Here is a 23,140-nt window from a genome sequence, read left to right on the forward strand (position 1 = left end):
ATGGAACCTGACAATTGCCCTCCCTGGGTTTTCTCATGGACACGGTGGTGCTGTTACATCTGAACACACACAAGAGCAGAGCAGTGCAGGCACATGTGGTCTCCTACCCCAAGAGCTGACAGCCCAAGAAGATGTTCAATGTATGAAGCATGGAAGAGTGGGAGACAACTGAACACGCCTGTTTAAAAATAAAATAAATAATTGGCACATATATACATTTGGATCACAGAAATAAGGCAGAAGCACCAATAACTTCCCTTGCACATTTGTAACGAGCAGATGGCATGTGGTAATATTGCAGCAGGACTTTGAAGTGACCTGCTCTTTCAAAACGTGAGACTGAAACAAACTTTTAAAAGCAGAGCACTTCCTTCCTGTTGTCTTTCGTGTGAGGCAAGCAGACTGTAGAGAGAGATGTGCTCGCCTTCCTCATCAAGCATTAAAAAAGGCCCGGCTGTGTTGATCTTTGCATTAAAGCATTAGCGCGGGAAGCCTTTCAGGGCAGGCACCATCTACTGTTCTCCCTGCTCCCTGGGTGCACGGCCCTGCAGCACTTCCACAATCAGCCCAACACAATGATGAACCATCAAACACCTCTCGCTGCAGGTCAGCACGCCCAGTGTTTCCTGCAGACCCCAGCTGCCCCCGCTTTCTGACCCAGAGGGCAGCGCTTCCACTCCAGCACCCACTTCTCCTGCTGTGCAGGTGACCCCTTCAGCTGCTCCCTCTCCATAGGCTGCTACAGCACACAGGAGCTACATGAGAAGAAGGGAGAAGACATGATATGGTCAAGGAAAGCCTCAGATGCCCTTGGTTATGGACCACACAAGGAACAGGACCTCATCTTTGAAGCATCCTGTACATGCAGGCAAGTCAGGCAGTCACTGCACATTTGCTTCTGCAAAGAGTTTCTCCGTGTTGGCCAACATCCTCCTGCACTTTTCACTCCTGATTCCCCACAGGGAGATATCCTCAAGAGTCATTCAGGCCTTCTCCTGCTGCAGTGCAGTGAATGAATTTCACCCAAATTATTAATTGGCTGTTAATTATTTAATACATTTTTCCTTAACTTCCTACAAAGAGTAGTAGCCATTAACTACAGCTTAAAATGGGGAAACTTTTGATGGAGGAAAAAATGTTCTTTAGGAAGCATTTCCTGTGTCTTTCTGAGTGCTTTATCCGACCTGCATCTTTCACTTTTATTTACATTTTATCTTCTTAAAGAACACTTGTGGTATGGACTGAGTCATCAATAAGGGCACAACATGAAAGGAGGGATGAAAAATAAGCTGTCTTAAGAGCACTACTCTGCAGGAAACTTATTAGCATTTATTGTGCAGTATCAAGTTACCAGAGTTGAATGCAAAGAACAGAGTTTATTTAAGTGGCACATAACACAGCTCTCTGGAAGTCACATTCAGTATTTTGAAAGTACGTGATGGAAGTGGGCGTAGGAGAAATCTCTCAGATTTTGCAGAAGCCAATATCAGGTACAAGTCTGGGGGACAATGTTTTAAGGTTCATGAGAGCCTTAAGAAATAGCTAAGATAAGGGAAATGCCACAGAATTAGGGAAGAAGGTGTAATTTACAGTGGGAGAAATCCCAGGGCTATCACATTCATAACATACATGCACAAAGCCTATGTCTTGTTGTTCCCCACAACTCCTCCCCCCAGATAAGCAAAGAGACATACTTAGGAAACAGCTCAGTAGATTTCCAAAACTGATTCCTGCATCTGGAAGACTTCTGAGCCTTTTCAGTGGCCAAGTCACAAATCTCACTCCCACATTAATAGAATATGATTGCTACTGATGTAGACTATAGGAAAACCTTCGAAGTCTCTCTGTAGGAGTAAAGCAGGATATATATTTACAGATGACATGTATGTGCTGCCATAAGCAAGGCACACAATTAGAAATGAGGCTAGATTTACAGTTTGGAGCTCTCCTTGGCTTGGATAATTATAAAGCCTGCATGGCTGACATTTCAAACCAAGGAAGCAAAAATATATGTGAAGACAGGATTTTACTGTGCTGTAGGAGAACTGATTCCTCGCTGACTTTTTTCTCTCAAAGCAGAAGGTCATGATCTGAACTTCCATTATGGCTGTTCAAAAATGCATCAAAGGTTCGACGGATAAAAGAATGTTATTTTCCAAAACCGCTGGGACACTTCCTGTCAGTTCACATAATTGAGTATTACAGTATTTAAATTACAAATTGAAGATTATTTTTACAGGTGTCATTTTAAATATAATATGAAATTTCTTGACATTACCTCAGCCATGCTACACAACCCAGCTGCACTCGAACTTGCATGTGTGATGCACATGGCTGAAATTTTGTCATATTACATCATGGGCTGCAAAAACACACAGTATAAATAGACGATGTAATATTTGAGAGAGCAAAAACATATAGTGCTGGCCGCTCTTTATGGAACCCCAGATCTAATACGGACGTGGAAATGTAAACTGTTATTAGAGTTCAGATCAAAAATCTTTAACAAGGGTCGTGCTGAAGCGCAGGCTGAGGTCAGATAGACGGTGCTAGATTGCCCTCCAGTGGGCTCCCACCGACCGTGCCTCTGCCTTCTCAAACCTGTCCGAAGCAGGAAAACCAACCCGCACGGCTTCGTGAAGCTAAACAAATGAGACAGCTATAGCCCATGAGAAAGACACGAGTTGTTCACACTGGCAACCCTGCAGACCAACAAGAAAATGTTAAATTAATTAAGAAACAGATCTTTGAGAATCCTCTTGGCTTTTTATCCACAAATTGGCGTTAGCGGCTGCAAAGAATTTGCCTTCAACTGTTCTAATTTAATGTGGCTTTCTAAAATGCTATTATCTCCATTCTGTAATTTGTTATTTTGGTTTATTTGTTATTATGGTTTCCAGCAAATGCCATGTCTGGAAAGGAAAATTCCACCTTTTCTAGTACTCTGTTGTGACTTGCTATTTGCATTCATTCTGCATGAAATACTCACTTCCCATCAAAGAATTCTAAACAACAAAAAAAAATATAAAGAAAACAAACTGTCAGCAGCTTCCTAATGTTGTTAATGCAAAAAATGTCAGCAATACTCACTAGATAAATTAAAAACCCCCTGCCCTTTCACTACCCTCTTTCTAAGGAAATGAGATACAGTTTTACCGACACAAAGCTTTAAGTCGAATACAACCTTTTTACCAAGTTCCAATTCCAAAACACAGTGACCACAAACTAGGTTGGATGGCTGGACAGTAACTCAAAACCAATGCCAAACTCAGAAGCAAGGAGATGACGTTTAATCTCTAGGCCTGTCCACACACTAAGAATAAGAGACTGATAACTGTAAGATTAACTGAGCAATTACTGTTTTCTTTATGGCTGGTCTGCTTCACAGAGAAAAGTACAATTTCAGTGATTCAAGGAGCAGATTTGTAGCGGAAGAGGTACTAACATATTTTAATTGAATTTATGAAAATGAATTTATTTTAAATGAATCTTGGTGCATTTGGCTTTCAATGCATATGTAACTATTGAAAGACCATAGCAAAGTGACCAACTCTGTCTTTAAAACAGTGCATTATACATTTTAATGATTTCAGTGCAAATATGCTTATTCCCCTCACTTCATGTGTCTCTGTCAATCTTTCAATCATGTTCCTACGACGACATGAGAAAAAAAATAAAAGGAAAAAGAAGTGTCGATTTCTCTCTCTCTCTTTTTTTTTTTTTTTTGGTTGCTGTTTTTGAAATCCACAATCACTTAAATAAAATGGAAATAAAAATAAAGACCCTGTAGTGATTCCAGTCTGTATTGAAAGACATTTGCAACATAGACTGGTTGGTTTGATGTTAGGCAATTTGGGTTATCACCATGAGCAGAGTTTACTCCTTAACCGGAGGCAGAAATAAAAACTAGAAAGAAAGTGAAATCGTTTCTTATTGTGAAAGGAAAGTAAGTCGAGGCTAACCTGGATTTAACCTGGAAAAGATCATGTTGAGATGGGTCAGATACTAGGAAAACCCAGATGTGGGGGTCACAACCAAGGCCACAGTCTAAAACAATTTAAAACAGGAGGGGGAGCTCTCACCCAGCCCGTCAAGGAGGAAAAGGTGCTCTCAGGTACTCTGCTCCAGGGTAAAAAGTAAGCTGTGACCCCCTTAAAATGGTCAGCTATTTGTATTTTAAAAGTGAAGTTCTGGTTTTCTAGGCCTGAAGGTTCATTATGGGCAGGTAAGTACTGATGTGAGCGTTTAGATTTTGAGGACTTTACCCCAAACCAAGCAAAATTTGTTGTTTTGTTTCAAAGATCTATAACATTGAACTCTGGAGCTGAGTTTTAGCTCAGTGATGTTTGGTTTGTTCACATCTGAAATTCAAAGTAAAAAATATCAAGGAATGGGAGCTCATATGGATGAAACCCAAAGCAAATGTTTGCAGGAACCTCTGAGAAATGGAAGTGCTGTGTTCACATAGTTCTAATTATAACACTGCATTTGTAGGATTCATATGAGCTAGGACCCACGAAAGGGAAACATAAAGGAAAGCAGACTTAAAGGGAATGCAAAATACCCTATGGAATTTGGACTGGAATCTTCTAATGTGAAGGAAATGTACTTCAGAAAAGTGGGAACTACTTAAAAAACAGCTGGAAAGGCCACAAGTGAAATTCATCCTGGCTATAATCTAAACACAGAAAAGGGCAAGAAAAGCCATTTTGGTTAAGCAAGGATATAAGTGCTATACACTGTGTGCAACAAGCCTAAAAAAAAGGCCTTAAACTATAAATAGCACTGGGAACTATATAAAAAGTAGACAGAAGCTAGTTAAAATGAGTAATTAAGAGACGAATGGGGTTCTAATGGAAGGTAAACTGTAAAGAATGCTTCAGTTAATCCAAAAAATTTCTTGGATATTCTTATGGCAAAGAAAGAGAAATGCAGAAAACCACACCATCTAAACTAATAATGAAAGAAATTGCGCACTAGACCTACTGTTCGTGTTGAAATAGTATTGTTCCTGATTTAAAACAGGATCAATTTTCAATATTTTCCATCATCAGTCTATTTGTTTTCTGCTAGCAGTATGAGGCATTCCTCTCATCTCCCCAAATCCACGTACAAAAGGGGCAGGCTGTCCTATTACTCATTCAGACACCACCAACAGTCAATGGTGGTAGGTATCTAAGCTAGGTAAGGTGAAGCCCCCCCTCCTGAGGTGTTCATCTCTCACCGTGAGCTATGGGCAGCCCAGGTGCCTAAACTTATGTGTGAGGACATAACTTTGTGTCCTCACAGACAAAATTCTAATCATGCTACAAATTTTCAAGGAAATAACCTAATGACTTGAAATCAATGAACCCTGCTGGTTTACGGAAGCCAGGGGTATCACAGCTTCATAATAGCAAATTGCAATTGCGAAAGTAATAGGAAATTTGTCCCCAGATGGAAAAAAAAAAATAGTTTCTGCCCATAAATGGCATCCTTCCATGGCAAACTGATGGATTTCATCTGTGAGTCATTTCTCATGGAATGGTAAAGTTACAGTGGGTAAACGGCTCGTTAGGCTGCAGACATGCTCAAATAGCATAGCTGGAAAGAGGCTGCTAGTTAGTGTCTTTGCAGTTGCAGTGGTTAGTTATGGAGCTCTCCCTTATTATTATTTTCAACTGTTTAGCATTATGCCTTTCCACAGCACCAGTTGCATGCATTTCAAAGAGTAATAATGTCTCTGCATGGCAAAGATTAACCTCCAGTTCTTCATTCTTATATTTCACAAATGCACATATGAGTTGCATGAAGTGTAATCTACATGATTTGCAAGAAGGACCTTGCAATGATCTGTGTGGAGACCACCAGCAGGGAGTAAAGCATTTGACAACACAGACTAGGGCTTAGTCCAATCTCTGACAAAAGCCAGATTTTTGTGAAATTCCTCTATTTCATTTTAGTGTCATAATTGAATGCCTTTTGAAAGCAAAATTACAAAGTGGTTTAGCCTTTGCTGCGAAACAGAGGCCATTCTGTGGGAAAGGACTTCAGTTTTATGGTGAGAAGGAGAAAAAAAAAAAACTTTTATTTTGAAGTAGCAACACTTGAGATTTTGACATGTGAAATCTTGGCTTTTGGTGGAATTGAAGGAGTGTTTTGCACTTAAACAGGGAAGCCTGCCGAGTTTATTGTGGCAGAGTGTGGGAGGTGGCATTTTCCTATTCTCTGTAGAAAGTGTGCTATGCAGGTTGCTCAGAATATTCTCCATCTTAACTGTGGGCAATTTTTATGAGGTTTTGCAAACATCTCTTGCAATTACTTTCACCCCATGTAATGGGTCTTGGATCTGACCTGGTAACCCAGAAGCAAAAAGCTTCTACCAGTAATTAATTTGTTCTATGCTTTCTTCACCAGCCACCATGGTCCAGCTGAGGAGCTCTCTGAAAGCTTAGCTGATTTCCTAGGTGGTGCTTTTTGAAATGCAGACATTTTCAATCATTTCAATATGATGAAAATAGATAAACACAAAATGCTATAATTTTACAACTTAGGTATCCATACTTAATAATAATATATGCTGCTTTCTAATTACTTGCTTTCAGAAACCTCCAGGCTCTTAAAACACAACAGAACCAAAAAGATAACAAAATTGGCTTCCCAAAAGCCCTCTCTCATGAGGTACCAAGAGAAAATAATTTACTGAAACAAGAGTTTTGAGGGATCCTACTATGACAGTTCTAGCCACAAGTCCTCAGAGTCTATGGGAACCTTTCCACTGTCTTTCAGGTTCCTGTCACAGAGCACAAGGAAGGGAAATATCCCAAATATACAGGCAATGCTTACCCTAAAAGAAAATAAGAAACAAAATTTGTGGCAGGGAAAGGGAGGGAAGGAAAAAGGTCAAATTTGCGGAACACCAGTATCACAAAACAGCTGATGCTTCTCTCCAAATCTAGATATCAGTTGAATGAATAAATCAAATGGAATACATCAGTGGTGCTTTCAGTCCTGTAGCTACATATCAAAATGCATAGTTTGCATTAGAATAGTTGGTAAAAGTTCTTTCAGGTGCAATGTGTTGGTTTTTTTTTACAGAAGACTTTTTTTGTATTTGTTTTGAATAGTCATTAATCAGAGCAATAGAGGGAAAAAAAAAAGAAAAAAAAAAACAGAAATGGAATATCACTTAACAAGCCTGCAATTAGCGGACTAACAAGTTTGTTATTTTTGTACTTTTTCCCACTGTATGACCTAACGGAATACTAGCAAGCATTAAACTCACCACAGCTCCAGCAAGAGCATTGTGGTATTTCACAGCATGCACAACCATACTGGAAGTCTCTGTGAATCTAGCTGTTGTAGAGCTAAAATGCACTTGATGTCTTGTCCATCTCAATTTATCATGAACGATATGTCAGGAACTCAGTATTGACAAAGACAGTGTGTGAGAAGGCATGTGCCTGGATATGTTCCAGTGTCTGAGCATAATAGGAATCTTAAGGAATTTAGTCCTATCTTGATATCTGAAGAACAACGCAAATAATATCAGATTTCAGAACCATAAGAAATGCTTAACACAAAGCCAAACCAGAGAAATGTACAGGTGTCTTTTCCTGATCGTTTCCAAAACCACCCTGTCCCTCTACATTTCTAGGTTTTGCTCATTTAAGAAAGAGGGGGAGGGAGAATGCTTTTTGATTAGCAAAACTAAGAAGTTGTGCAATAATGTAAAGGGAAGGTCAGAGCTCAAATTCAACATGCTGGATTGCTTGTCTCCCTCAATCTGATTCACTAAATCAGCAGCACTGAATTGCTATGATGACAGGAATAATTTGGAAGGGGAGGAAGGTTGTGCTAGTATTGAAGACAAAAAATAAATCTATAAAATGATTGTCTTAATCTCATTCCAAAGTCAAAGAATCTGTCCATTAAAAGAATGAATATTTCTTACCTTCACTGAAAAAGGATGAATTTGTGCTTTAAGTGTCAACTATGAATACACATTGTTAGGTTTTGTTTGATTCTAACCCAAAATCTGTGTTTGATAGGAAACTTTTCCCAGCAATAAAAATGCTTCTCACATAAAATATCCATTAAAATTCTCCCGGAATATTTGTGATCCAAAAAATGGCATTATAAGAGCTTGCCACAAAACCAACTAAACATTGACTCTTGCCCAGATTACCAAAAGCACTTACACACTTAGCTTGCATTGAAAATTGGAAGCTTAAACTCCTTTGAGACCCCTCTTAAAAAAAAGTCAGATCTGAAAAACATATTCTTACTGAGAAATCAGATCATATCATGAGATTAAGGCATATTCCTATTGAGAAACGAAATACTATCTCACTGAAAAATTAGCATAGCAACTAAATGCAAAGAGACTGAAACTGTGCAGTTCTTTAAATTATTTCCATTTTAAAAGCCTCAGCAGTCATTAAGCACTAGAAATCAGTAATAATCCCATCTTGTTTGAGTGCTTGGAAATATTAGGTACAGTTTTAAAAACCTTTTTAGACCTCTAGCCAAGCTATGCACTTAAGGCACTTAACACCAACGCCCATTGGACCCAAAAAGCAAACTCCTGACTAAGAAAGAGTTAAGAACTGAGGTTTAGCAGAGAAAATGAGGTTTCTTTGGAGCTTCAGAGAATGATTGATCCATACAGTGTTGGAGCTTATCTGCAACCATGGGTCTTAGTTAACACTGCCAGTGACAGGAGCATGGTTGAGTGAACCCTCATTCAAAACTGCAAAATAGCTACCTGCTTCCCCAGAGACTGCTTGAGGTTCAAGAAACAGTGGTGAAAGTGGGCTCATCCTTCTCTCAAACATGGATCTCCAGACAGCAAAGACTGCAAGACCGCTGTTGGTAGGGTAGGGGCTGACAACCATTGACCCTATAGGACCACTCACATAGGTCCATCCTGTAGGGTAAGAGCTCACACCAGGGTTTTCTAGTGCAAACATTGGCATCCCATGCCAGGAAACAGTGCCAGAGAGGAGTCTCAGGCATGATGGCTGAGGACTGAAAAGTGTCTGAGATTTAGGTATCTTAGCACCTTAAGAGGAGTAAGAATACCACCAGACACCTAGCTCCCTCTGATTTCAGTAGCAATAACTGCCTGGGTATTTCCCCTTTGGGTGTCAAAGACACTAAGCTCTTGGAAATCAGCTCCAATGCACAGCCTTGTCTTGGATTTATTCCATTAATTTAAAACCCTTTAAAGTTAGGTGCCTGGTCTAAACTAGTCACCAATCTCCTTTCTGAAGTCCATGCAAAGAGATAAACCTATCCAGGGAGGAATTCATTCCATTTATCCTAGAAATTTATCTTAACTGATTTTGAAAGAAATGATTTCTGTATTGCTTTGCAGAGTGTGGCCCTAGCAGTTAGTACTTTCAGCTCCTGTAGATCTCACAGTATGACTACTGAAAATATATTCAGCTACTGAATGCACAGAGGTGCTTTTGAACTGAGTACAATATTTTTTTCACTGTCAGCATCTTCTCAGTCGAGTCCCACATCTGAGCACACCTTGCTTGTAAATCACCAGCAGAATGAACACATTTAAACTGAGTTTTTTCTCATAGTTCAAGAGTTGAAGTTATTTTTCTGTGATCCACAAGTCAAGCATCCATAGTCAATGAAAAATCATTCCTTGACAAGAAAAATAGAACTTTTTCTTTTTTTTTTAGACAATTGGCTGTCTTCCCTTTTTTTCCACAGCAGAGAAAAGAACTAGAAAGTTAGAGATGCTCTTATCCCCAAGGTTACTAAAAAGCAAATGAATACACATGAAAACACAGTCGTCTAAGAAAAAAAAAAAAAAGTACTGAAATTGAGACACAAGGGAGAATCCAAGCAGCATTTTCAATACAAACCTTGACAACCCTATGTTGTCTTACAGCACAATCTTTTCTTATATATGCAGCTGATACGCAATTCAATGTGTCATTTTTTTGGATGTGATAGCAAGAAATTCCAAGAATCGTTCAGCCAAAGGTAACTGTGAGTATAATATCATGTGTGGGTATAAAAACTGAAACCCCTTATTTTGTGAAGCACTTCACAGAAGATTTGAAAAATCCACCTTCCATTAGAGCCAAATTCCAACCTCAGATACACACTCAGGGCTCTCATTAAAGGCACAGGGAGCCAGAAGTACTTTGTCGAGGGCAGACTTCAACCGATTTTGGTATTTATCCTTACAGAAGAACCCTACTGAAACCTTGATTAGCCAAATGGAACAGAGACATGAAAGTAGTTTAGATTAACAGGGTTTGGATAAGTAGGAGAGGTTTTAGTGTTTTGTTATGCACTTTAATAGATGTGACCTTAGGCCACAAATCTGCAAGGCTCCTGGGCACATGCATAACATTAACCATATGAGTAGCTGAGTGAAGTCAGCGGAACTATTTGCTCTCTTAAACATAGGCGTATGTGAAAGTATAAGGTAAAACTGGACCCTGATTTTGCATAAGAGGAGGATGGTGGTAACTAAGGATTGCATATTGCTCAGTTTTATTCTTAACCCTAAATACAACCTTAAAGCAAGCACCCTGAGAGAAAGACTGTTTATTTGAGAACAGGTGACCCATTCAAGCCAGCCAAGTCAATAGACCTAAACCAGCTGGCTTTGGGTACAAGGTGAGAAAAATCTTAGACAGGAGCAATTAAAGATCAATTGCCAATAATGCTTAGAAAAGAAATCCCAGCAGGTCTGGAAGAGCGTGTTGAAATGCCCAGAGGAAATTAATTCTCTTCGTTAACCTCCAGACTAAGGTTGTGAATCCACACTGATTTTTACTCCAGTTTTCAAGGAAAGTGAGGCTACTGAAGACTCTGTCTGTGTTCCAACCATCCCCCTGTAACTTTCACACCCAGCTGTAGAAATGGCAACAGTCAGTAGAATCCTGAAAGTCTGACAAAAATATGCATTTACACAAAGGTGAAAGTCCGTAGAGACACCTTAAGTGAAGGAAAGGCTGCAACCTATACCAACATACTATGGTGATAAGATGGTAAACTACCTAGGATAGCTTTGCCATTTATTTTACGTTTATACAGACTTATATCCTAAAAATCCCAAACTTGCCAGACCACTAGTGACTACCGCTTTATAAAACATTAAGGAGCAAGTAGTATGTACTAAGAAAGGCACATGACAACCCTATGAAGGACCTGAAATCTAAAACAGAGATAATACAAAGCTGCAATAAACCAAGTTTCCCCACAGCATTCTCTGGTAGCTTTTCTCCATAATGACTAATAATTGTTTCCTAGATGATCATCTGGATTAGTCCACGTTTTGCAGTAGGTAAATGCCTAAGCCCTCTGTGCTGTTTCACAGCAGCTTGTATATGGGTTTACTCAGAGTAAAATATATATTTTTTTTTTTTATTATTTTTTTGTCCAGGGAAGCTGTGGTTTCCCCGTCCCTGGAAGTACTCAAGGTCAGGTTGATTGGGGTTTTCAGCAACCTGGTCTAGTGGGAGGTGTCCCTGCCCAGGGCAGGTGTTGGAACTGGATGGTCCTTAAGGTCCCTACCAACCCAAACCATTCCATGATTCTACTCTTCCCCACAGCACACCACAGGATGCAGCTACATTCCCTCTCTGTATTTATCACTTGGAAGATCATACACAAACCAGGAGAGTTTCTCACACTGGCATGAGATTTTGGGTATTACAGGTTGAAAAATCTTGATCCAGAATTTTTCAACTTTAGCCAATTAGTAAGAGGGAAAGAGTTGAAAGCAAAAAATAAAGAATAATTAAAAATTAAAAATAAATAAATAAAAACATGGGAAAAAAAATCTCCTTGTGGACATTTCCATTTGCTAACAAAAGAGATATGTGCACAAACCAGCACATCTGAAGTTTGGAGAGACTGATTTTTTTTCCTGTTGCATTACTCGTCATACTGATGCTTTATTAGTAAAGGTTTTAATAAAGCCTCTGGGAGGGGGAAAAAAAATCCAATATTAATCTATTTTGGAAGAATAAACATCTGTGCCTTTTGGGACACATGCATCAAGCTTGGTTCAGCTGCATGACACAAATGGCATGTTCAATCTGCCTTTTCAATCTCAATTCCCACTGTGGGGCTATCGCTGAAAAGGAACTGGGGAGAAGCACTATTCCTTTCTTAATGGAGAGCAATACTGTACGTTTTAACAAATATGGGGAGAAAACAGATAAAAAGGGGAAGTGCTTTTGTTATATGCTCATGAGTTGAGCCCCTATATAAGGATCTTTTTCTGAAGCAAACGTGTGTCAAGGGAATTGGAAGCACAGCAGTGAAAGCAAGTCAGTTTGGGGATGTAGCAAATTGGTGTTGATAACAACAGAACCATAACAGAGAGAGGCAATACATTCCCCGTCTGTGTGCAGGCTACATCTCTCAGCGCCTTCAGCAGAAACTCAACATGAAAATACAAGGAAACCTGCTTGCCTGAACAAATGAAAACTGTAAAATTTCCAGTGAAAATAAAAGCTCTTGAGGCTGTAAATGCAAGTGTTAATGTGGTGATAGCAGTGATGAAGAGGAGAAGCAGATGGCAATAAGGACAGGTAACATAAGCACCCCGAAAAAAATAGTTGTGCTCAAAGAGTGTAATGCTTTATCCCTGCACTGCTTTCATTTCACACTTTCTGCCCCTGAACTCAAACACTACTGATGTAAATCTATCACAGGTCTGCAGCCTTTTGCCACTCGCTGGGGAGACCATGTCTGCATGTTCATGAGCTTTCTTCTCTTGTCACTGCTCCAGTGGGGGTGATTTCTATCACTGATACTGCCTCAAGTCTGGGTGACAGTGATAATAGAAGGGGGCAAGAATGAGGTCACTGGAAGTCCTACCAGGGTGTTGCAAAATCAGTGCTCTGGGGGAAGGGGAGCAGGAGGAGGGAGGCACAAACGCAACACTAACCCCAGAGTCTTTCCATGAAAGGAAGGAAATTAAGCTGCCTATTACTATTGTCAAAGAAAACTTTGTGATTATCTGCACACAAAGGGTTTCCCTTTTTAGTTCAAATTTCTTTATCTTATATATCAGATGGTGTTTCATGATGAAGAGCACTGGTTGGAAAGGCACTCACAGAAACTCCTTTTTCTTTACCCTGGGCTTCCAGATAGGGATCTTGAGCAGTAGTTATTTTCAAATTTTATGGGGAATCTGATTATTTGAATTTGGCCCTATTTTGCTGCTGATAGCACTTCACAGAAGAGTAACATGTAATATGAAGGAAATGCACCCCACAGACAGCTAAGGAATTGGAATTCAGCTCCTGAATTGGATTTTGGTACAGACCTGCAAAAAATTAGTGAATTATTGGTCCATATAATTCTGTCACATAATCCAAAAGGGAAAACCTGTTATCTCAAGCATCTATGCCTTATATAGGAAAAAATACAGCAGATATATTAGATGTAAATATGATTTAAGGAAGTGTAGAGCTGATAGAATAACATTAGAAAAAATGTCTACCCTGGCAAAAATGTCAATGAATTTTTATGATACTTGCAGGACATGCAAGATCTTAGACCTTCAGGCTACATCTGAAACATTTTAGACATTAAATATACCCTGGACCACTTTCCAGCTCAGGGGCCAACTGGCATGGATTGTTCCACATCCATCTTCTCCAAATCTTCTGCTCCCTAGATCAGGATAGCTACAACCAGACTGTCTGCTGGGAATAATCCTGTCCTAATTCCTGAAATGCTTAGGAATTGTTCAGGATAGTGCTAGTCAGCATAAGCTGAAAACATGTCACAGACTGCTCTGAGTAACACTATAAACAATAAAGTTCCAGTGTACAAAGAAAGTTTCTGGCACAGTCCAATTTACTAGTGTAGACATATCCAAAGAAAGTCCAAACACAGGATCTTATACAACTTTACTGGATACAGCAGCTTTGAAGAAATGAAATGTCGTAAGGGTCCTGATTCTTACACTGGAAGTGTGCAGTTTTACTGGGCCTTTTGTGATCTTCATGTGGAAAATTAGCTGCACTTTAATGAACAAGCCTCTGTAAGAAGTTCTGAGGCCTTCAGGATAAAAGCATACCAATATTCTGTATAGCACCATGATGCATGGATGTAGTACTGCACACTGTCTGGTTACAGCATAATATATGTAGCTAAACCATAATTCTTAGTTTGGCCATATATGCCAACACAAATGCATACCTGAGCTCTGCAGTTGTCTCTCAAGGAGGTGTTACCAATTTTGTCTTATGGGAGAAGAAACTAAAGAACATATTACACTCTGTGTGCAGGAATTCAGGGGTCTCTCCTCTGCATCATGAGTGAGCTGGGCACCCCCAAAAACCAGTTTCAGGTGAAATTCCAAAATAACACTGTTACTTCCAAAAGTGTAATCCACATCACATGCCTAGAGTATGTCAAACTTGTAAGTAGAAACACTGAGTCTCAAGTCCTAAAATATAGGATAAGCTTCCCTTTATCTTCCTTTCTCAGAGAGATTTTAGAAGGAAACAAGTGTCACAAGCTGTTTGCAGAGAAATGTTAAAGCATTGTCATGTCTTGTGAGCTGTACATTTGGAGCAACAGCCCAGAACTGGCGTAAGTCACTGCCAGCTTCTATGAAAGAAATGGCCCTGTAGAAATAGGGTCCTTCACACTGAGCGTGAGTCGGACTCCTGTATGTAGGATCTTTTCCAAGCGGAGCCCCATCCTGCCACCTCTCATCCATCTCACCCAAGAACACCCAAGTACTATTTGTTTTCCTCCTTTTCAGCCTGCACAGCTATGTTTTTTCTGGCTTGTATCCACAAAGGGAAAATATAACAAAGGAAATGTCAAGGATGGATTATAGCTCTGAAAGAGTTTTAACGACAACCACATTGGCATTTTCTCTTTTATTTTTGTATTTCATTTTACCAGCTTCATTACAGCTTTCTGCTAGATAACATGCTGCATTTCGTTTGGTGCAAATAGCCAAAACCTGTGGTGTGTTCCTATACTGTATCACCCTAATACTTCTCAGACCCACCCCTTGTCTTTCCTACCTGATCTTACAAAGAAGTGTCCAAACATTATAAAAGAGTTTGTGCATATTGTTAAGATCTTTCTTAAAATAATTTTCTTCTCTTGTGTCCCACACTAAATGCACTTCGAGGTATGCATATACTAGTGAGTCACATTAGTTCACAGGGAAGGTAAAGAAATGACATGTGGCTGAGTTTCTAGAAAAGGTTAGCACATCCTGCCTGGGGGCTGTTTTTGTCATGGAAACTAGGATTATAGACTATTCCCCTGCTTCATCTTGCATCATTTGAGACATTAAAGTGAGATATCCAAATTGGAGCCTATTTTTCATCTATAACCAACAGATGCAGGCAGACACGCTCATTGCCTGTATAGGGAGCTGAGTAGGAACCCCTAGGCAAGTTGGTCTCATGCCTAAAGTTAGGTGGAAAGAATCCAAGTCGAAGGTCTTCATTTTGTAGATTGTATTATTTTAATATGATTAAAGCATCTAAGGCACAGGATATGTATTTTTTCCTGACAATTGGAATAAAAGAATGGAAAAATAATGTGGTCTTTTAAGATTAAGCAGGGGTGCATAGAAGAAAATCTCATAAAGTCCTGGTGAGACCATCCCAAGAACTTTGATAAAGAGGTAGACGATGATTTTTAAAAAAATAAGGCATGGAAAAAAGCTATAAGAACATTTAGGAGTCTGGAAATTCCATCTCTATCAACAGCTCATTGTTGAGCTTTTGTGTCTTTTACTCGTCTACAATGAGCTATGTTACTCATAATATTTCAGTAGATAGATTTCTAGTACTGTCACCTACACAGAGAGTTTTTGTGCTTGTGAACAACACAGCTGGTTGTAACTAGATATATGCAGACTATAAAGGAGGTGCAAATGTGCAATGGGATGACTCTGACTGTCCTTAATAGAGAAAAACATGCCCTGACAATGACACATCTAGGCTGGATATCTTCCTCAGACAGATTCTCCAGTTCAGTTGGAGATTCCTGTACTCTGTGATGGGACTACCCCGTGGGGGTCTTATGGCCTAGTTTATTCAGGACAAACAAAATATTCCTCCTGGCTGCAATATATGTAAAACTTCAAAAATCCATTTCCCCTGCCCTAAGCCTCCCTTTTATCAACTGGTATCCAGAGAAAAGATAGATTGAAGAATATGCAAAATAGAAGCAGCAACACAAAAAAAACAAACAAAACCACTAAAACCCACAAAATTCTTACTAAATTTCATGAGGCACACCTGAATCCTCCCATCTCTTTTATAAGCCATGATGAATTGCTTAACGATGTGTTTTTTCTCCTTAAGATTGAGCTATAATAGAATTACACCATTCATAGTAAACCAGTTGAGGGTCAACTAATTAACACTGCACAGTAGCAGAGAAAGGGAGGATAAGCAGTGGTTAACACCTCTCCAATGGGAAACAAAAATTGGACAAGGAGATACTTCTGAAAACACTAGCCAAAGCACAGGTCAAGCAAGGCAAGCTGCATAGGTATCAAACCAGTTTCGGACGACTGTTCTCATTGACAGAAACTGCAATAGATAATCATGTCTTTCCTACACATATACCTACACATATACCCTCTTTCCCCTAACGCCCCTACATTTGTATCTTTTAGTCCTCTTGAAAAGAATTATAGGACCTCCAAACTGTCACTTCAGTGAATGATTCATTTAGACCCCCTTGGAAAACATCAACTATATTAAATTAACTTAGATGCTTCCATCATTACAGTTAGGCAGTTATTTTTCAAATGTTGCTCAGATACACCATTTTCCTGGTTAAAAGTCAAGAGCTGCTTGTAGACTAACACATTTCCTGGAGTTTTTTACAGGACTGACTCATTTAACAGAAAGAGACTGTAAGAGGCAGCATAGGAAAGGCCCTAGTGTTTTTACTACTATGAGAATGCACCACTCTGAAAGTATTTTAAAAATCCCATTCTGGTCCTCCACCATTATTTCTTTAATTTGAATACATTGCATGGTCTTTGAAGTGGCAATTCCAGTTTATAATCTTGTTTCATTTCAGAAGCCTGTTCATCTTTGGACTAACTGAGCCAACACCAGTGGAGAACTGGAGTGACTGCACTTTTCTAGGTGAAGCATTATCCTGTCTCCAGAGAACCCAACAACTCACCTGGGCAATGTGACAGTCCATCATCAATAGTTCAGAGCTGCCCCATATTTTTTGTTTTTTCTCTACCATAAAGCTCTGGCTGAAGTTGCCAGATATGATTATGTCAAAGCTTTAGCGATGCACACAGCAAGGAGCTGAGGAGCGACCACAATCTACTATAACCCTTGTTTTGAACTTAGTCTCCCCTTGACCTGGAGCATACTTTGGAGAACACTTCAGAGTGCCTTTCTCTTGACTTATTACCCACTGACTGTTGAAGTGTCTTGCTTCACTTCACTTATCAGTATATTCATTTGTTGAATTTTGTTTATATCAAGGCCACCTGGTTCATAGGGATAAACAATCTTTTTACTGAGTGCATAAATCTAACAAAGCAATTTTAGCTTTACATTTAGATTAAGTTTGTTGATTCTTTAGAATCAGCAATGTGTGTGGAATGAGAAAAATGAGCTCTATTTCTCCTTTTACATCAGGAAACCTATCAAAGCAAGAAAATGACTGTTCCAAAGGAATTTTCCACATGTATATACATCATTTTAATTTACTAATTCAAATAAAGGGCAAGTTAAACCCTGTTCTTCTGGCTTTGCAATTAGATCTGTGAAAAAGGAAATTAGAAATATAATATATTTCAACGCAAGAGCATAAAAAAACAGGACATTTGATACTATAAACACCTTTAGCCCCTCCATCACTGGACATCCTTTTCTTTTGAGGGATTTTTTGTAACTGTGATCAGGCTATGTCCTTAAAATTCTCTTCCTAATCAAAGAATCCACAACTGTGCTATGAGAAACAGTTCTTTTATTAGAATAAATCATCCGTTCGGTATGGAAGAATTTTCATTTCAGAATGTCACATAACTCTTCAAGGCTTTGGTGTTTAATGCAAGGCGGTTTTGCCAAAGCGTTCCTGGAAATTACAGAGATCAAATGAAAGAGATTTCAGCACCAAATTTAAAGCTGGTTAAAGCTATAATAAAAGTAGAACAATCAAACTGCTAAGTGAATGGAGTATGTTAGATTTCTCAGACAATTTTGCACTTCTCTGGAAACTGACACGGATGAATTACAAAGAAAAGAATGTGTGAAGACCTGGAACAGAAGCTGAAGGACAGAATGAAATGCATATGGATGCATCTGAAACAGGTTATTCAAGACAAAAAAAAAAAAAAAGAGCCACACTGGGGGTTACTATTTACAACAGAGATTATAGAGGTATAGAGATTATGGCAATTTTTAGGTGAGTACTTGTTTAGCTGAAAAGATTATTAATTTTGAGGGGGGGGAATAAATGATCTGTCAGTTTTATTCTTTCACTGAGCATCTCTTAAGGATAAGTCTTGGGACCTATTCTATTTGCAGTAGTCATTAACTGAAATCTGTCTTAGAGTTGCAAGTGACAAAGCTGAGGATTTTATAAGTGCAAATTTTCCTACTGGGTAATTCTGAGGAGTAGTAGAAAAAGGATGAAAGCAATCAGTAGTAAGTTTAAGTCACACACGGGCAAGGGTGCTGCTTTTGGGCACCCAGGTTAACTGGAATTCTAAATCAATTTGGGAGGCTGCAGCCTCTCATTGTTCACTGTATAAAAGCCTGATAGTCCCTTGAACACAATCTAGACTTCTATAAATAACTCAAAGCAATCAGTATGACTAGCCCTGTTTGTCCTGTACATCTGAATCACTTGCTTGAAGCTGTAGGCACATTGGCTGGAAATGTCTAAGATGGAAAAGATCTGGGTGAATTGTTAAATGGCAATATTAAGGTATAAGATGTAAAAGGAGAGGTATTCCATGCAAGGGAAGGGAAATACAAACACCATTGTCAAAAGCATCATCAGGACAACATATACGGTACTGTCTATAAATTGACTGAGAAACATAATTTAAGTTCTTGACAGATGACTTATGACTGGAGAAGAAAGGAAAGGGCAGTCATTAGGATTTTAAGAAGAAAAGAAGAACCTGTCTTATGAGAGGAAATTAAAAGGCTTAGTTTGCTTAGTCTATCAAATCAAGTTTTAGAGTGGCCTGCTCCGTAAACACATCAGAAGGGTAAACCCAGAGAGGAATAAGTACAATTTATTTCTTGTGGTAGCACTGATTTTCAGGTTTAATTAGCAGCAAATGCATTACATTTGGCAAGTAGAAGAAGATTTGTAGCTGGACTGGGTTTCTGCAATAGTCTTCCAGTAGCAAGAAACATAGCTAATTTCAGGATGAAGTTTAATCCATTTATGAAAGGTCGACTGGACTATCAGATGAAGCATGAGGAGCCAGGAGTTTCTTCCAGGTCTATTTCTTTTTTTCCCCTCTACCTAAATCAGAAGCGGTTTCTCTAGAATTCTTTAAGCATGACAGCATATTAATGGATAAAGAAGAAACAGCTGATACTATTTATTTGGATGTTCAAATAATAATGAAAGTGACCCTTAGAGAAGACTACTATGTTAATTTCATACTTACAGCAAAAGACTAATAGTAGGATTTACCAAAATTCTGTTTTTCAGAATATAATTCACTGTTTGTGTTCTTTCCCCTTTATATCTGAAGTATCTGGCACAGGGCATGTTGAAAAACAGGATACTAGGCTAGATAGGCCACTATATTCATAGCACTTTGCCTATATGGCAAGTTCTACATTCTTACATTTCCAAAGGTTATACAGCTGAAATGTATTATCTTAGTCTTGGATTCTCTGCTCTTTCTGTTGTGATTTTCTCTGACATAAACCATAGCAAAAGAGCCTACATGATTTCAACACTAGGAGATTGCAAAGTAAACCATTTTTACATACCATGTCTGGTAACACTTTAAAATAATAGCACAGTTAATTAATGATGAACTACAGTGAATATTCTTATACAAGTACATATGACATTCCTATTAGTGCCAAATGAGTTCATCATGATTAATGTTATTACAGTACATACCAGTGAAATTCATAAAGGCCATTATGCTGAATGGTTACCCAGCACCAAAAAGCACTCCTCTCCAGCCAGCAGCCCACACTCAATAAGGAAGATGAACAAAGTTCTATTCTAAGATCCATGGAGCTTCATTATTATCAGCCTGGTACGAGATACAGGCCTTTAAAGGAGATCTTCAGAGGGACCTTCAGTTTTAGGAATTCATTCACAGCCAGGCATAGTGGTAAGAGTGTTTAAAATTCAGGCAACAAAAATTAGTTACTGTAGGGACTTGATTTTTCACCTGAGCAGGTAAAGCGTGCAGAGCTGTGTATGTTCACTCTCTTTAGACATTGGTCTTTTCAGGATGGTGTAAAGTTAAGCATAAAGTTAAGCATACCTGACCAAGAGCTGAGATCATCACAGGGCTTGTGCAAAGAAGGGTGCTGAGTCTCATTGCCCCATCTTTACACAGGTTGCGTGGCAGGATCAAGGAATGTTACCTCCCTAAGACTTGTAAAGGCAAAGTTTAATACCCAGGTTTCACAACCTAGGCCAATCCACAGAGTCAGTATCTATGTTAATAAACTCAACAGGGCCAAAGTATGGGGCAGAGAACTGTCAGAAATTTGTTTGTACCACTAACCATTAGCAGTACTCCTTGGCAGATTTTTGGCCTGTGCTAGCTAGCACGCACCCAAGCACCACACCAGCATGGTTCAGGGTTTAGCACAGACAAGGACTATTCCTTGCAAGCAGTTTGGTAGTAGCCACTCTGTTTTGGTGAAAGGTCAGCAAGTTTCGATGTATGTACAGAAGCTGTATGACACCAGCTGAACTCAGTGCCAGAACAGTCCATGGTTCATTTTTCTGCTTCCTATAGACAGAACAAGAAAAGATATACCTCCTTAGACCCATACCAACCCTGGGACACCGCAGCTGCAGAGACTGCTTTTAACTGTCCCACCCTCACAGCTCGCAGTACAGCTCTTCTGGGGGTTGAAACCCAGACAGCACCAACAGTGCCACAGAGGAGCAAGAGGCAACGAAAGCAAGAACTAAAGCTCCAGGAAAATGGATACAATTGACCAGAAAATTTCAAAGTTGTGATGCTAACACCTATAGGGTATTTTCTTCCAGCTCACCTAGATGATTGTCTTCTGTTTAACTACAGATCCTGGAGTGTAGCTCCAAGGAGCTGCATATGTCAGGATAGCTGAGGTACCCTCTTTTGGGCTCTGTAGTAACATATATAATAAGCCCAGTGTACCCAAGCTTCTCGCATTAAAATTGTATCTGTCATTTTTAAATGATGCTAAGAATCAGTTGTTAAGTTCTGAAACCCAAAACAAATGACTCTTCTTCCATCTTAGTATTCCTGGGGCTCAGGAAGTTGATTTTTCAACTGTACTGAAACCATTGCTAGAAATTTTCTGTTAAAGGAGTGAAAATGAAGATGGAGGAGGTTTAGAAATAAGGATGTTTTCTTTGGGAATAGCTAGAATTTCAGAGAAAACTGATACTAAATCTGGGATATTTTAACCGGAAATGTTGCCACTGATATTAATTGTTCTCACTATTTATACTGAAATGTAATTAAGATAATTATGAGGGGAGTTTTCTCACTGAAATAAGCTTAAGAGATTTAAATTAAAAAAAAAAAAAAGTGTTGGGGGGGGAGAAGAAGAAAACCTGTTAGGAGTATCTCACCAAGTAAAATGGAAATAGTCTCAAAATTTTCTTAGCAGAAGCAAAATAAGGCCTTTAGAAACAAATCCATTTTCTACTAAATAAAAAGCGTTCTTCTAAAATTGTTGCCCATTAGTCCTTTCTTACATTGTTTTGCATTCTGGAACACCTGCCATTCACATCTTAAATTCACTTGTCTGATCTCATTTTTTTTGTTTTACCATAATTTCTGGCCATTTGCAGAAGGCTCTACACTATCAAATGCTTAAGTGTACGTTCAGGTTTTAGCTGGTGAGTATTTCCAGTGACAGCTGTAGCTCTAATCACACACTGATTATGAACACATGCTTAAGTACATTACTTTTGGTAAAGTTTCTCTTCAGTCTTCTCTGCATTTCCTCTCTTTTTAGACCAAATCAAGCCTTCAGTTTCTTCATACCCTGTGAAATACCCTTGTAGGCCTAACTACAATACTGGGAGTTAAACTCTAAGAAATAATTTAGTTACTTTTCAGCTAACCCAGTAGGAACTGTCAAGAAAAGACTCTAAATTTTCAAAACCAATACTCCTTATACCTCAGAGCACATATCACCAGCTTCAGGACCTCCTGCATTAAGGCTTATTGAAAACACTCACTGTCCTCTTCAACATCTTGTTAATATACAATAATGCAGCACAATAAAACATGGTGTCTCAGGTCAGGAGGACCAACATAAATTTAGTGCTTTATTTGTCAAAACCAATTCACAAATTGTAACTAGAAATGAATCCACAAGCCATACTGCTGGTCACGTATGTTCCCAAAAGATATTTTGGAACATAGATCTGAACACAAAATCCTGACACACCAACACTGCTGGAGGAGGTAGTCGTGCAAGGAAAAGGGTGCCAGCTGGGGAACCTGATCTAAATTCTCATCTTGACTAAGTCACTGATTCATTCTAGCCCATATGTGGCTCAGTTTTCTCAAGGGCAAAGCATGGGTGATACTTTTCCATTTAAGTAAACTGCTATAATTACATGGATGATCAGGGAAATGTATTATTTTTAGGATATACAGCAATGGTGGAGTCACAGAATTTTTCAACCTAAAAGAATATGAAAAAACAAGCAAACTCAAAGGAGAGGCACACTTTGCCTGAATTAGTTCTGGATTAGATTCCTATCATGGTGCTGGTGACACTGCCTGTTAAGAAACTTCCCCCAAATTTCCCATTTTCAGTCTCTGTTCAGTGGTTCTCATCTACAGTTTAACAGAGGTGTCCATCACAAGCTTCCTCTAATTTTCAGCTAGTATGGTTAGCAATTTTCAGAAATGAAAATAGAGAAAGAAGTGTCTGAAAGCTCTTTCAAAAACACTATAATTTATTTTTTTTCTTCCATT

At 39.0% G+C, this 23,140-nt stretch overlaps 1 long non-coding RNA gene across 1 annotated transcript in view; it reads left to right on the top strand.

Annotated features, from left to right (window-relative positions):
* The window catches only part of LOC125179928 (uncharacterized), a 41,307-nt gene extending 21,334 nt beyond the window's left edge, over positions 1–19,973 (top strand). Inside the window, exon 5 of the long non-coding RNA XR_010830651.1 lies at positions 17,050–19,973. This is a non-coding gene — a long non-coding RNA (uncharacterized lncRNA). The remainder of the gene's footprint in view (positions 1–17,049) is intronic.
* The last annotated feature ends 3,167 nt before the right edge of the window (positions 19,974–23,140 follow it).

This window comes from Anser cygnoides, chromosome 3 (genome assembly GCF_040182565.1).
Source record: "Anser cygnoides isolate HZ-2024a breed goose chromosome 3, Taihu_goose_T2T_genome, whole genome shotgun sequence".
Lineage (NCBI taxonomy): Eukaryota > Metazoa > Chordata > Aves > Anseriformes > Anatidae > Anser > Anser cygnoides.